Below are 14997 nucleotides of genomic sequence, written 5' to 3' on the forward strand. Positions count from 1 at the left end.
CAGTTTCCCTCTTTCCTCCATTCTCTCTTTCTCTTCTCTGCTATCTTCCTTCTCTTCTCCTCTCCTGTGACTTTCCTCTCTGTCCCTGCTACTCTCCTCTCTACCTTCTCATCTCCTCTGCCCCTTCTTTCATTTTTCATTCTTACATACAATCCTTATAATCTCCATTATCAACTTCATTCTCTTAGATTTGTGAATCTTCTAGGTAAGGTGCAAATGGACCTTGTTTCTGTTTATTAAATTGGTAATCTAGAAAAATAACATCCTTTCTACCTACTTGCATCTCTCTCTTTCTCCCATAAACCAAACATACACTTTCAGAAGAAATCTTTTGTCTTATTTTTGGAAATTGTTGAAATGTTGCTTCCTACTTCATATCTTCTTGGGAGTAAGATGTGTTTATGGTCATTGTATGATCATTAAAGAGAAAAATCAAAGATTGGCAAAACCTGAAAATTGGCATTGACCCAGATACTTCTGCCACACTAACTAAAAATGAACCTTTGCAGACACACTTTTATACAAGGAGATGGACTTCTTCAATATGTAATTGCTATGTGATGCTATCCCAGAGGAGAATGTGAAAGCAGGCAGGTGTGCTAGATCTAAGCCTCATTGAACTCAAGGTCAGGAATCTAAAACTAGCCTCCTCAAGGGTACTCAGACAAAGTGGTATAAGAGGAACTTGGATTCAAAGATACTACAACAAAAACATTCTTTGAAGTCCAGAGGAAGTTAAGAAGGAGTACTTTCAGTGATGGTAGAGTGTAATAAGAGCATGATCGGTAATAGATACATGATTGAGATATGTTGATAAAACTCTAAAATGCTGCTGTGAGTAGACAGATTTGGTTTGTGAATAAAGATGTAAAAACACTCACAGACACGGGCTGCAACTGTGTTGGGCAAACACACAAATATACAAATCATGGGGTAATTTTGAGTGTGTTGGTAGAGTGAGATGCAGAACAAGAAGTAAAGCATATATATATATTCAGATAAGATCTGAGACAAAGGAGAGCAACAATTCACTATTAGTTGGGTCAGAATTTTCAGAGTTGGTGGATTGTATGTTACAGTTTCTCTGATTTATTGAATCTAAAGTAATAGGTAAAATGTTACTCTTGTCTTGTTTATATATTTTAACTTGAATTTTTAGGTAGAATCCAAGCTTATATATCTTTAGACATGGATTCTATTCTTGATTCAAGATTCTTCTGGACCTTAGGATCATGTAAATGCTGTCAAGATATCACCTCCCTAAAGCACCACTGTTCAAGTATCTTTTAAATTAACTAAAATAAATGGATTTTTTTTTTTTTTTTTTTTTGCGGTACGCGGGCCTCTCACTGTTGTGGCCTCTCCCGTTGCGGAGCACAGGCTCCGGACGCGCAGGCTCAGCGGCCATGGCTCACGGGCCCATGCACTCCGCGGCATGTGGTATCCTCCTGGACCGGGGCACGAACCCGTGTCCCCTGCATCGGCAGGCAGACTCTCAACCACTGCGCCGGCATCAACTATTTTTAACATGTTCATTTAATTTGACTCTTGGGAACGGGATCTTTTGAGGCAAAGGGTCTTTGATGACAAAAGATATACTAAAATCCTAAAGTTTCTACTTCTTGCTGTCCCACTCCAAGTTTCATTAGATAATAATTACCAATTTTTAAACAAAATACTAAAAAAATAGATGAGGTTACATGTTTAAAAATATAGAGGAGCTATCTTTTTTTTAACTTAAAAAATTTGTGGAGATTTCATCAAGCATCTAGCACTGTGGTTGATTTATAACAGATGCTCAATAAATATTATTGAAATGAAATGTGGAAATAAATATGTGCATTTTCATTTATTCATTCTTTGTTTAATCAACAGATGTTTACTGAGGGCTTACTATGTCCCAGATAGATATGTTTGAGATTTAAATGTGAATAGCATACTAAAGCCCAGCCGTTAAGTAGCTTAAAAATCTAATGGAGAGACAGGTAAAAAGAGAAATTATAATAACATATTAGATTTAGAATTGAGATATAAATGAAATAAGATACACAAAAATTTGAAATTTGCCAGGGAGAGTTGGGGGAAGGCTTCTTTGAGTAGGCTAACATTTGAGCTGCTTCTTAAAGGCATAATAGGGAGTTACTTAGAGGGGACGTGGAGATAGAAAGAATATTGTAAGCTGAGGGCATAGCATTTGTAAAAGCACCTAGATGTTGAAAGGGCCTGATATATTTTAATAATTGTAAGAGTTCAATATCATTGCCACATTTGGGGCAGAAGGGATAGGGAAAGGGATTAGGTTGAAAATAAGAGTTTTTGGTGACGCAGTTGATTATTTCCTGATATAACGTGGAAAATGTTTTATTTCAACTAATTAATTTCAGTAAGATGGGCATTTTTCTAGGAAGTTACCCATTTTATTAGAATCTCCATGATATACCTTTTAGTGCCTTTTACATAGCAAAGGAGATGTTAAGCTATTAAAGTGATGAAGTTGTGCAGAGTGTGATATGATACAAAAGCAGTTTGGAATGATGTATTGAAAAAATTGCTAGTCACCTTTCCTTAAGGTAGTCCTTTTTGAGTTGCTTTTTGAACTTACCTATACTTTATCAGCCAGTTAATTTGCTAGGCAACTTATAGGTCAGTCAAATAGTTCTAAATCCTAAGAAGTAAAAGCACTGAGTGGTAACATAAATACACTTTATTTATGGTTAATAGTTTTTATTTCTATTTTTAAGAGAAAAAGAATATGCAAAACATGTGAATGCGTATCATCTCTCTAGCTTCAGGAAAATGTTAGCTGGGTATATTTTTGTTTTCCCCATTTCTGTGAGCTACTTGTGATGTACACTTTTATGACTTTATTCTAGATGTGGGTTTCATTTTCACATAAGGAGAAGGTCAGGCTTTACAATGTTTGTCATTAAAAAAATTTTTTTTTTCTTCCAGAGAAACATCTCAGAGGTTCCAGGCTTCGTTTTAGAGAAATTATAGTTCTTTTAACTTTAAATTGCTTCGGTAGGTCACAGCCAGATTTTAGAGAGCATGATGTGCTTTACAAGTTGAAAAGTTTTCCACCAAGTAATAGCAGCAGTGAAAATTGTCAGAGAAACAACTAATTAATCTCTGCTCCTTTACAGCTGTTTAATGCAATGCATAACTAAAAGTCCTGTTAAATTAATTAATGATTTCAATTACGAACTTTTCTCCAAAATGTTATGATTCGTATCAGGCTGATAATGCAGTGACCTGGGAGTGTGAAATCTGTGTTATGAAGAGAGTCGCCAGTTAATTGATTCACAAATTATTTAAAGTTTGTTGCACCCAAGGGAGTGCTCAGTTTCATGACAGTTATTTCTTAAAGTGTACAAACTCCTTTTTCACCTTAAGAATGTCTGCAGTTATTAAGCACGATAAAATGCCAACATGTTTCTGGGCCTATGAGTAATCTTAACATTTATGATTTAGAATCTGTAGGTGAATATGTGGAGATTAAATCTATGTTGGAAGGAGATAAAAATTAGCTAAATTATCAATGACTCTTGTGGCAGTGTTTTCATTGCTTTTGATTTAGTAATTCTAAATAGTTTTCTAAACATCACTCCATAATTTTTTTTTGCATTTGCTATACATGGAGCATATTTTATGTTGAAAGACAATATAGTTATTATTTTAAAGAAATTTTGAATGGGTAAATAACACAGTATAAATTGTTTTGATGATGGGTGTCTAAAGCATTTGGATTTCTGATAGGTCTAAAATGCCAGCCTTAAATGTTAGAGAAGGTGCTGACTTCTCAATGCAAGAAAATAAATTTCTATAGGCCACCTTGAGTCTTTTTTATAGCATACAGGAAAAAATTAAGAGAGTCATATGTACTTCCTTCTAGTCTGGTTATTTTACCCATAACTTAAATAACAAATAAAAGTGTACATATGTTCAGGGAGAAGGGAGGGAATCAATAATATCATTAATATTTTATAATACATTTATTAAAGTTTTATTAATGTTTGTATACTGGGCTTAGGCTGATTTCAGAGTGGAAGATATGACCATAGTGAGAATCTTTTCTTGACTGCCCATGGTGAGCTGAGGTGGAAGCGGGAGAGAGGTGATACTTGAGGAAAGATTCTTAAGCAGGAGCAGTAGGTAGCAGAGAGGTCTCTGGCCATGAGTAGTGGCTCTATTATTAGTGGGCTCTATAATCCTTTCTGTTCCATACACATATTTGGGCTTAATGAATAGCTAAAAAGTCTAGTGCTTTTAGAGTGTTTGAACAATATCCTTAGCAGTTTCACTCCAATTTGATAGGCAGTGTAAGAAAGACATTTTTAATTTAATATGAAAAACAAAGTTTTCTTTAGAGACATTTGCCTCTCAGCTCTGAATTGGTAGCTGTATTTACAGTATGGAGCAGGAAGCTTGTATTTTGGACAATGTTTGTAAATTTCACTTATCCTGGTGACTCTTCTGTTTTACTTTTCTCATTTTTTCTGCCCAAGAAAATTACCTAAAGAAAAGACAAATAGAGAAACAGTATTATTAAAAATAAGTTTATCTCCGTTAAACTTGCTGCAGGGCAAAAAGAAATGGACTTGAAAGGGAAGTAAATTTATACTAATTTTTGCATTGTAAGAAATGTACTATTTCAGACATTGACTGACTGCTTCTGTTTTCTAAAATTAAGGAGCCTATAATCTCAGCACCATTAACAAGTGCTGTCATTCAGATACACAGTGTCTGGCTGATTTAAATAAAATGAAATGAAGATAGTTGTTTCTGGTCCCTTGGCTTCACTCATTGCCATAAACATATGCTCTGCGTCCCGCTTCTTTCCATCTTATTTATGACTTTAATTTGTTGTGTGGGCTGCGCTAGAAATTAAATTTAATATAATTCTCCAAGGGACCCTGTCATATAATAACATGGTAATTTCTGTGTATCCTTTTGAAAAATGAGGAAATTAATTCTTCCTGACATGTTCTAATTATTCCAGTGTGAACGGCAAATCCGTTTTTCCTAGCCCCTGAAGTGTTATAGGCAAGTGGCTGGTGTTCAAAGCTGGGGTGCTAATGCTGACCAGCAGTGCGTTTAATTTGAAACATGAGCAGACACCTTTCAACACACCTTTGTAATATTGGAGTACTTTACAGAAATTAATTCACTACTTATTTGGCAGCTTAGCCTTGGGGTTATGTTTTTTTATTCATCAATACTATAGTCATGTTAACATAATGTTTCCTGTTTCCTTCAGTGCTTGGTGTCTATGTATGGAACTTAAAGTGTGCCATGGATAGTTCAACTGTATGAATGAAAGAGAATCCACACACTTCAGAAACACCAGTTTGTGTTTACACTTCATAGAGAAGTGTAGTAAAGTCTTGAATGTTAACTTAATTATAGCCTGTGGTTAGCAGCTTTAACTGAAATTACATAGTGTAGGAATTATTGGGACAATCTTGCTGTGAAAAGACTACTGTACACTCTGCTAGTCTGCCGTAAATTTCAGTTGTGAAAATTCAACTTATAATATGGGGAGTGATAGCATGAAAAGTCAGTTTGTGAATAAAATTTATGGAATAGGAATCTCAAATTCTGAACTCTGCCTGGAAGGAAGTAGCTATACCTTGATAAATAAAGGATTAAAGCCATTTTTTGGTACTGTTGGCCATGAGAGGTGTGTGACTTACTTATTTGGATCATTTGGACTTATTCATAGAGGGTCTATGTAGTATTTTTTAAAGGAATAACAAAAAAGAACTTTCTGATACTTGGTCCTTAATCTGTAATCTTTATTATAAAACTAGCTATCATTTCTCTAATCAGGGTCAATCATTTGTGTCAGCCCTGATACAGTTCCTTTGTTTCAGTAAGCTGTTGATAAATACCATTATATATTGGACATTTATTGTTATAATTAACAAGAAAAATGAGTGCGTGAGATCCTACTTAAAATAGAAGATAGAAATACAATTAAACTTAAATAAAAGAAGTAGAATTGTGTTTGGAGTGGCTGTAATCAAGGCTCTCTGTTTATTTTTGTATCTATTACATTCTCTTTAAATTTTAACTTACATAAGAGAAATGGGAATGGTAGTAAATAATTATTATGATAAATAGCACTAATAATACCCATATTTTTTGCTGACCATTCAGCTGCTAGAAAGAATTTTATTCTTTCTATCAATCTACTGGGGCTGCTGTCAGATTTAGATTATGGACAGGAATGAACATACTCAAGACTTCTCTGTCTTAGCTTTTCGTTATACTAGACTAATGGAAAAAGTGGGCTTCTTTTCGCTGGAAACTGGGGAGAAAAGACTCAGTTGTTCTAGCTTAGACCGTAGACTATACAGGTTGCTAAAGATGACTCCAATTTCTGCCTTTATCATCCTGTGGTATTCTCCCTGTGTCTCTGTGTCTTCACATGTCTGTCTACTTGTAAGGACACCAATTATATCTGATTAGGAGCCCACTCTACTCCAGTATGAACTCATCTTCATTTAATTAATTTTTATCTGTAACTATGGTCAAATAAAGTTGCATTCTGAGGCACTGGGGGTTAGGACTTCATATCTTTTTTTTGGGGGGGGGCACAATTCAACCCAACAGTAGGTATTTATGGATTACTTTATCTTTTAAACCTAATACAGCTCTGAGGTACTTTTTAAGCACGTTTCTCCTACTATAGTATTATTCATTCACTAATTTTGCAAATGAAACGTTGATAACTTGGAGTCTTTGGTATATCAAACTAACATTTGTCATGCTGTGTCTAGTTGAGGCCTGTCACCTACTTTGCTCACTTAGTCTCCCAATGCAAGCAGTGTGCTCCATGTGCTATTATTATGTTAATTCAAGAAATATTTGTTGAGTACCTTCAGTAGCCTAGAACCATGATAGGGGCTGTGGGGCACAGCGTCCTAACTAGTGTGCTGTGCAGAGTTTGTGCTTTGGGTTACAAATGTTTCAAGCTATGTATTCCTCTAGGCTTTAGGGTGTCAACAGAGTCTGCAGTGCCTGGAGCACGGGCCAAGGACCTCTAGCGACCATTATCCTTCAGAGCTTCCTCCAGCATGTCATACAGATATTAATATTTTATCTGTGTGCTATGGAGTATAAAAGATGGGGAGCACTTCTGGGTTTACAGAGAAGCATAAATTGTCCCTGCATCAAGGAGATGATAATCTGGCTGGAAACTAAGGTCAATATATGAATGATTTAGAATGGAAGCCAGTGTGTGATAAATGCCAAACATGAGATCAAAGGAGACTTTAAGGGATAGGTTGAATTTGATGTGGGCTATGAAGTCTTGGTAAGTTTTTCATAAGGGATGACTAAACATTTTAGGTGGGAAATAAGGCATGACTAGACTTACGGGCATGCAGAACAGAAATACAAGGTATTTTCACAAGTGTAGAGTAGGGCATTGTTTTTAAGAGAAGAGATTTTATATAGGAAGGTTATGAAAGACTTAGAAAGATGGCTTGGGGTCATCTACTGCAAATGGCTTAAGGACTGGGATTATGTCTCAAATATTTTTGGTCACCTATAATGCCTAGGGAAGTGCTTGCATGTATTAAGTGTGCCGTAAAAGAATTTTGATTGAAACTTTAAAACTGGGGAATGTTAAAATCAAAAAAGGAAGGCAAAAATAGCATATTTTAATTTAGCTCTAATATGATTAGTGGTTATTTCAATGATCCAGAGATTGCTTATTAACTGTTGTTTTCATAGTTATTTTAAATATTTTATGGTTCTCTTTCTTATTGTGTGCCTTTGGCTTGTTTAGTAATAACAAAAGCTGAATAATCAATAGATCTTGAGCTAGTCTGACAACTAAATTATTTTATTGAGGTACGAGGGAAGAGAACAATGACAAATGTTTTAAAAGACTTTTTTTTGTTTTTCTGGCAGTGGAGGTTGGGTGGACTCACTGACAACTAAAATGCTAACAAAAATGCTAATTATTTCACCTTTTCAACACCAAATTTCTTCATCATTAAAATGAAGGTGTCGAAAAAAATTTCCTGCTTGGGCCCTTCTATATCTAAAATTCTATGATTCTACAACTAATAGACTGTATTGTTACATAGTTCATATTCTTAAAGGGAAAATTGCATACAGATATTATGCTTTGGCTGTTAGCCTACAAGTTGGTATTTTATGTGTATATCATTATATAAAGACAGTTTAAAGATAATTTGGAATTTGCAAAATATATAAAAGCAATCAATTAAAAAAGTGTAAAGCGGGCTTCTAAGGTTAACTTTTCAGTTCTTAAAGCCATAACCCTCTTCAGAAGAAATTAAATTTGATTACATTTAAAATCATGTGATTTTAACAGAAATAAATATTTATACAAATTATTTGTACTCTGCGCCATTATTAGTATTCATATGTCTTCATTTTTAATCAATAGTTATTTTTTTTCCTATTTCAATAGAACACTGAAGAAATAATTCTTGTAATTTCATCAGCTGTGTGGATGAATTCTCAATAATAACTTTAAGTTTCAACTATGATGAATACTGTTTTTTATCTTACATACTGGACAGCGGGGCTCTATAATAGTTATATACTTATGGAAGCTGGTTCAAAAGTGTAAGTTAGATTGTTATTGTTTAATGTTTAATGTAATATCTAATATAACCTGAACACTAAAAAGCACCCAGGTAAGATGTAAATGAAACTTTAAACATTTGTGACTACTGCTTTTTCTGTGACTAATTTTTATACATTAAACTACAGTACTTTTCTTTCAAGTATTTTTAATGTTTAATTTATATAGACTATATATAAATATAATCTGGCACCTCAGGCAAATATTTGATGTAGTTTTCTATTAACTCACTCACTCACAAAACATTTCTTGAGTACTTGCTTATGAACCAAGTGTTCTGCTAAATGCTAGGGATACATATCTAAACAGGAAAGAATTCTTTATGTCAAAAAGCTTCATAGGTTAGAGGGGGAGATGAGATAGGTACATAAACAATTATATTACAATACAATAGGCAATGATAAAGGTTTATATAAAGTACTATGAGCAAACAGAAGAAATTAATTTTACAAGAAGAGATGTAAAGGAAATTTCTTATCAAAGAGGTGACTTATAGTCAGGTATTGATAGAAAAGTAGGAATTCAAAGAAAGTAAGCCCCATAATGGCTAAATCTTTGTCTTGCTCACTGTTCTATCTCTTGTGCCTAGAACAATGCCAGACACAAAATGAGCATTTTAATAATTATTTTTGAATGTTGAATCAATCTGGGGGGATAAGATTTAAAAAGGACATTCCTAGAAGCAGGACCAACATGGGCAAAAGCATGAAGACATGGAAGTTCATGGCATATGTGAAGACTTATGATGTAGTTTATTATGGCTGGAATGAGGGGGTATGAAGAGGATGTGCTAATATCCAGTGACTAAGAGCATGTACTTTGGAGTCAAACAGACCAGAATTTGAATCTTGGCTACATCTTTTGTGACTTTTATGAACATGGGTAAAATGCTAAGCCTCAGTTTTCCTACTTTAAAATATAACTAATAGTATTTATTTATAATGTTACCACACAAATTGCCTGGCAATAGTGCCTGGCAAATGGAAAGCATCAAATAAGTTATTAAACCATTATTACTTTTTTTGGGGAAGTGGTAGGTCTGAAGACTGAAAGGACATATATGGTGAAAATCTTGACTTTGTGTCATATTAAGGGGTTTAGACTATCCTGTAGGTGATTGGGACTTATTAAATTTTAGTTTGCAATTGAACTTTAGCCACAACATATATACAAGGCACTTTGGATGAGGGCATTTAATAGCTTATAAACTTTACTTTATCCTTTTCAAAATATTCTATTACTGTTATGCAATTTCAACATTTTCCATTCTGCTCATATTGCTCAATGATTTGATGCTTACTCCAAATGGGGAATAGACAGCATAAATTTATTAACTTGGTTAAGCAAAATGACTTTTCTTAAGTCTCCTGAGGTTAGGAGGTGGGTGAAATAGCACATAACAAGAAACCAAAAATTAAAAAAAATATAATAAAATAATTCAATTGGATAGATGTTATATATTTATAGAACTAATATAGCAGTGGCTCAAAATATAACTAGAAGTGGCAAGTGGATGATCCATTGGTTGACAGTTGAAAGTTCATTTCATTTTTATGTCATGTTGCAAGTCAGGCTGACCCAATAAAGTCTTTTAATATACCATAAGTTCTAGAGTTCATCCCTATATCAAAACCTTCTTGTGTGATGTCTTACATATCATGTATTCACAATTATATTTACTGTTCAGTGTTATAATTTGTATTTCAGTTGATATAATCAGTGTTCACACTTTTAAAAACTGTCTTGAAGGGCAAGCAGAGTGGAAAAATAATGAGTGGATATGTTTTGTTAATGAAAAAAAGCTATTTGCTATTGTTAACATTTTCAGGGTGGAAGAGGGCAAAAATACCACCTCTCTCTTATTTCAAATGAAATGAATACTGCTAGTCTGAAAATTTTAATTAGTCTAGCTTTGGCAGAGCAACCTATCTCAAAGAGGTTTCTATAGGGAGAGAATGATTATTTTTAAAGGCCTTGACGTGTCATTTTTGAATCCTGAAGCAGAAATCATGTAGTCCTATAAGCCTTATAATATTACATTATAGCTGGCCATATGGCAGGCCCTCACAAAATACCTATTGAATAAATGGTTTTAATATTTGAATTACGAATGTAAAATGAAATGTACTGGGCTCTAGAATTCATGGGAGAAGAGTAGTCTCTTAAGAATGGGTAGAAAATAGCTACTACTGAGGCTTTCTAGATCGGTATTTCTCTAAGTATGATTTGAGCACCATTAACTGGATTAACTAACTGGATAAATAACTAGATTAACAATGCAGTTTCTTGATGCCCTTCCCCAAACTGTTGAATTAGAATCTCTAGAAGCCCAGGTATCTTCATTTAAACAAATTCTAGAGAGGATTCTAATCACTGCAAAGATTGAGGACCACTGTACTAGAAAAATAACTTGGTAAAAAGCTGAGATTTTAAAAAAGGTAAGGCAAGTATAAAATTGGATTTCTGATTAAGGCAGTTTGTATCACGAGTACATCTAAAACAACTCTGATTGTTTTAGATGAACAATCTAAAAAGTCTTTAAAAGACTGAACTTTTACATTCATTTGTTTTAAATTTAAAACTCTTCAGAGTAACAACATGTAAACAGCTAATTTGTACATTATTTCAGTTTGATTTATAAATTACTTTTGTGTCCTTTGGCTTAAAGAGAGAAAATTCCATAAATCTACTTTTGACTATAGTTAACTTGGCATATGCTTTTGAGTTAAAAACTGGAGTTCTGAACTCTTTTAAAGAACTTTTAAAATGGTACTGATGCCTCTTCATTGTTCCTAAGTCACTGGGTGGAGCCCGAATATTTGTCATAAATGATGTTGTGCTAATTAAATATTGTTATTCATCTCTACCAATCAACTGAAGATAACTGTATTTGTGACTTGGTAGGAGTGGAGGGATGGAAAATGAAGGAGGTGACATGAAACTCTATGAAATGAGTGCCAGTTGAATACAGCGAAAGTATTATTAATAAGATTTGGTAGTAATTATTTTGCCAGGAGACTTCTGGGGAAAATCCCTAAACAGCACTATTTCCTTGTTTCTGAATATAATATGGTTTTATTTTCCCTCCTTTTTATGATCCCACACCTTAGTTCTTATAGAGAACTTAATGGTTACTAGAATGTAGGAAATGCTTGATACTAACTGGGGAGGACCATTTATATTTTTAAGAGGAAAAAATATGATAATGCCTTATATAACTCAGCAGACTGTAAGAAATTGGGAGTTATCTATGATGAATACTTCACATGAAATCTGAGCCATAGTGAGCCAAGTAAAACACTAGGAATTTAGTAATTTTAAGTCAACAATAATAACTAACATTAATATGCTTCCTAGTGAAAAATGTGCATTCTTTTTTCTTTTATAATCTCTTGTTCCATTTTGCTCTTCTTCATGTTTTCTTCATCTAATTTATAAATTTGAATATTTGCACTTTTTTTTTTTTTACCTTTTATCTTCTTTTTTTAACTATAGTTTAGAATAAAATTCCAAAAGGGCATTGGGATTTTGCCTAGTTATTATGAGATGACTTGAACTTTTATTTAAAAAATTTTCCAGCTGTATAAATTGCTTATTTTAGAAATCTGTCTAGTTTGATTTATGGCAATTATCAACTTAGATGTAGTGTCTACTGTGTACCAGTTACTGTTGGAGAAAATGAAGATGTAACAGTGAATAAAACAAAATCCCTCCTCTTATTAAGTTTATATTCTAGTGGTATTGGTGGGGAATATACTCCAAAGTAAAAATAAGCAAGTAATATATAGTATGTCAGAAGGTGATAAACGCTATGAAGAGACATCAGACAGGATAAGAAGATAGGGAGTGCTGAGGTGGGGAATTTGCTGTTTTATCATGTAAAATACTATAAGGCTTTATAGATAAGGTGATCAGAAGGAAGTGAAGGAGAAAATAATGCAGATTTATAGGGGAAGAGAATTCTAGTAAGTGAGAACTCGTGTCCTGATTTAGAGGAGTAAACTTGATGAATTCAAGGAATAGTAGTAAGGAGGCCAGTGTAGCTGTCTGGTGTGATTGATGAGATGGTGAAGGATTTAAGTCACTGCAAGGGCTTTGTTTTTACCCTGAGGAAGATGGGAAACCATTGGAGGTTTCTCAGCCAAAAAGTGATATAATCTGACTTTCATTTTAAAAGATTTTAATCTGGCTGCTGTGTTGAGTATAGACTATATCAGGGAGACTAGTTAGGAGGTGTTTGCAGTAATCCAAGTAAAAGATGATGGCATCTTGGATGAATGAATGAACAACTAAATAAACAGTGATTGTATGTGATTCTGAACAAATGTAGTTAAAATTGACCTAATTAGGTAAGTTTTCCGTGAAGAAGATTGAGCTACAATTTTTTTTTAATTCAGTTTTTTTTTTGGCTGCATTGGGTCTTCGTTGCTGCGCACGGGCTTTCTCTAGTTGCGGCGAGTGGGGGCTACTCTTTGTTGTGGTGCGCAGTCTTCTCATAGCAGTGGCTTCTGTTGTTGCAGAGCATGGGCTCTAGGTGCATGGGCTTCAGTAGTTGCAGAATGTGGGCTCAGTAGCTGCAGCATGCGGGCCCTAGAGTGCGCAGGCTTCAGTAGTTGTGGTGCATGGGCTCAGTAGTTGCAGCACGTGGGCTCTAGGGTGTACAGGCTTCAGTAGTTGTGGCACGTGGGCTCAGTAGTCATGGCTCGCGGGCTCTAGAGTGCAGGCTCAGTAGTTGCGGCACACAGGCTTAGTTGCTCCGCGGCATGTGGGATCTTCCTGGACCAGGGATCGAACTTGTGTCCCCTGCACTGGCAGGTGGATTCTTAACCACTGAGCCACCAGAGAAGTCCCTGAGCTAAGATTTTAAAGAATAATAGATAATGATAAAATAAAAGGGATGGACAGCAAAGGAAGCCATAAACCAAACAAAAGACAACCTACAGAATGGGAGAACATATTTGCAAACAATGCAACTGACAAGGGATTAATCTCCAAAATATACAAACAGCTCATACAGCTGGATATCAAAAAAACAAATAAACCCAATCAAAAAATGGGCAGAAGATCTAAATAGACATTTCTCCAAAGAACACATACAGATAGCCAAAAGGCACATGAAAATGCTCAACATTGCTGATTATTAGAGAAATGCAAATCAAAACTGCAGTGAGGTATCACCTCACACCAGTCAGAATGGCCAACATCAAAAAGTCTACAAATAATAAAGGTTGGAGAGGGTGTGGAGAAAAAGGAACCCTCCAACACTGTTGGTGGAAATATAAATTGGTACAACCACTATGGAGAACATAATGGAGGTTCCTTAAAAAACTAAAAATAGAGCTATCATATGATCTTGCAATCCCACTCCTGGGCATATATCTGGAGAAAAATATAATTCAAAAAGATACATGCACCACAGCGTTCATTGCAGCACTATTTACAATAGCCAAGACATGGAAGCAACCTAAGTGTCCAGTTGACAGATGAATGGATAAAGAAGATGTGGCATACACACACACACACACACACACACACACACACACACACACACACACATATACTCACAATGGAATATTACTCAGCCATAAAAAAGAATGAAATAATGCCATTTACAGCAACATGGATGGACCTAGAGATGATCATACTAAGTGAATTAAGCCAGACAGAGAAAGACAAATATCATATGATATCATTTATATGTGGAATCTAAAAAAATGATACAAATGAACTTATTTACAAAAAGAAATAGGGGCTTCCCTGGTGGCGCAGTGGTTGAGAATCTGCCTGCCAATGCAGGGGACACGGGTTCGAGCCCTGGTCTGGGAGGATCCCACATGCCACGGAGCAACTAGCCCCATGAGCCACAATTACTGAGCCTGCGCATCTGGAGCCTGTGCTCTGCAGCAAGAGAGGCCGCGATAGTGAGAGGCCCACGCACCGCGATGAGGAGTGGCCCCCACTTGCTGCAACTAGAGAAAGCCCACGCACAGAAACGAAGAGCCAACACAGCCATAAATAAATAAATAAATAAATAAATAAATAAATAAATAAAATTTTAAAAAGGCAAAATTCCTTTAAAACAAAACAAAACAAAACAGAAAAACAGAAATAAACTCACAGACATAGAAAACAAATTTATGGTTACCAAAGGGGAAGGGAGGACAATGGAAGAGAATGTTAAAAAAGAACATATATGTTTATATATATGTGTAACTGAATCACTTTGCTGTATACCTGAAGCTAACACAACATTGTAAATCAACTATATTTCAATAAAAATTTAAAAAAATAAATAAAAGGGCTGGGTTTGGGGGGGATGAAGTAAAATATTTTAGTCAAAGGAAGGAGCATATGCAAAGGTCAGGTGGTTG

At 34.9% G+C, this 14997-nt stretch overlaps 1 protein-coding gene across 1 annotated transcript in view; it reads left to right on the forward strand.

Annotated features, from left to right (window-relative positions):
* SOX6 (SRY-box transcription factor 6) overlaps window positions 1-14997 on the forward strand; it is a 620818-nt gene that overhangs the window by 136037 nt on the left and 469784 nt on the right. The gene's annotated exons all lie outside the window — the stretch shown is intronic.

The sequence above is a fragment of the Aethalodelphis obliquidens genome, unplaced genomic scaffold, assembly GCF_003676395.1.
Source record: "Aethalodelphis obliquidens isolate GAN/ISIS:26980383/991018 unplaced genomic scaffold, ASM367639v1 scaffold14, whole genome shotgun sequence".
Taxonomy (NCBI): Eukaryota; Metazoa; Chordata; class Mammalia; order Artiodactyla; family Delphinidae; genus Aethalodelphis; species Aethalodelphis obliquidens.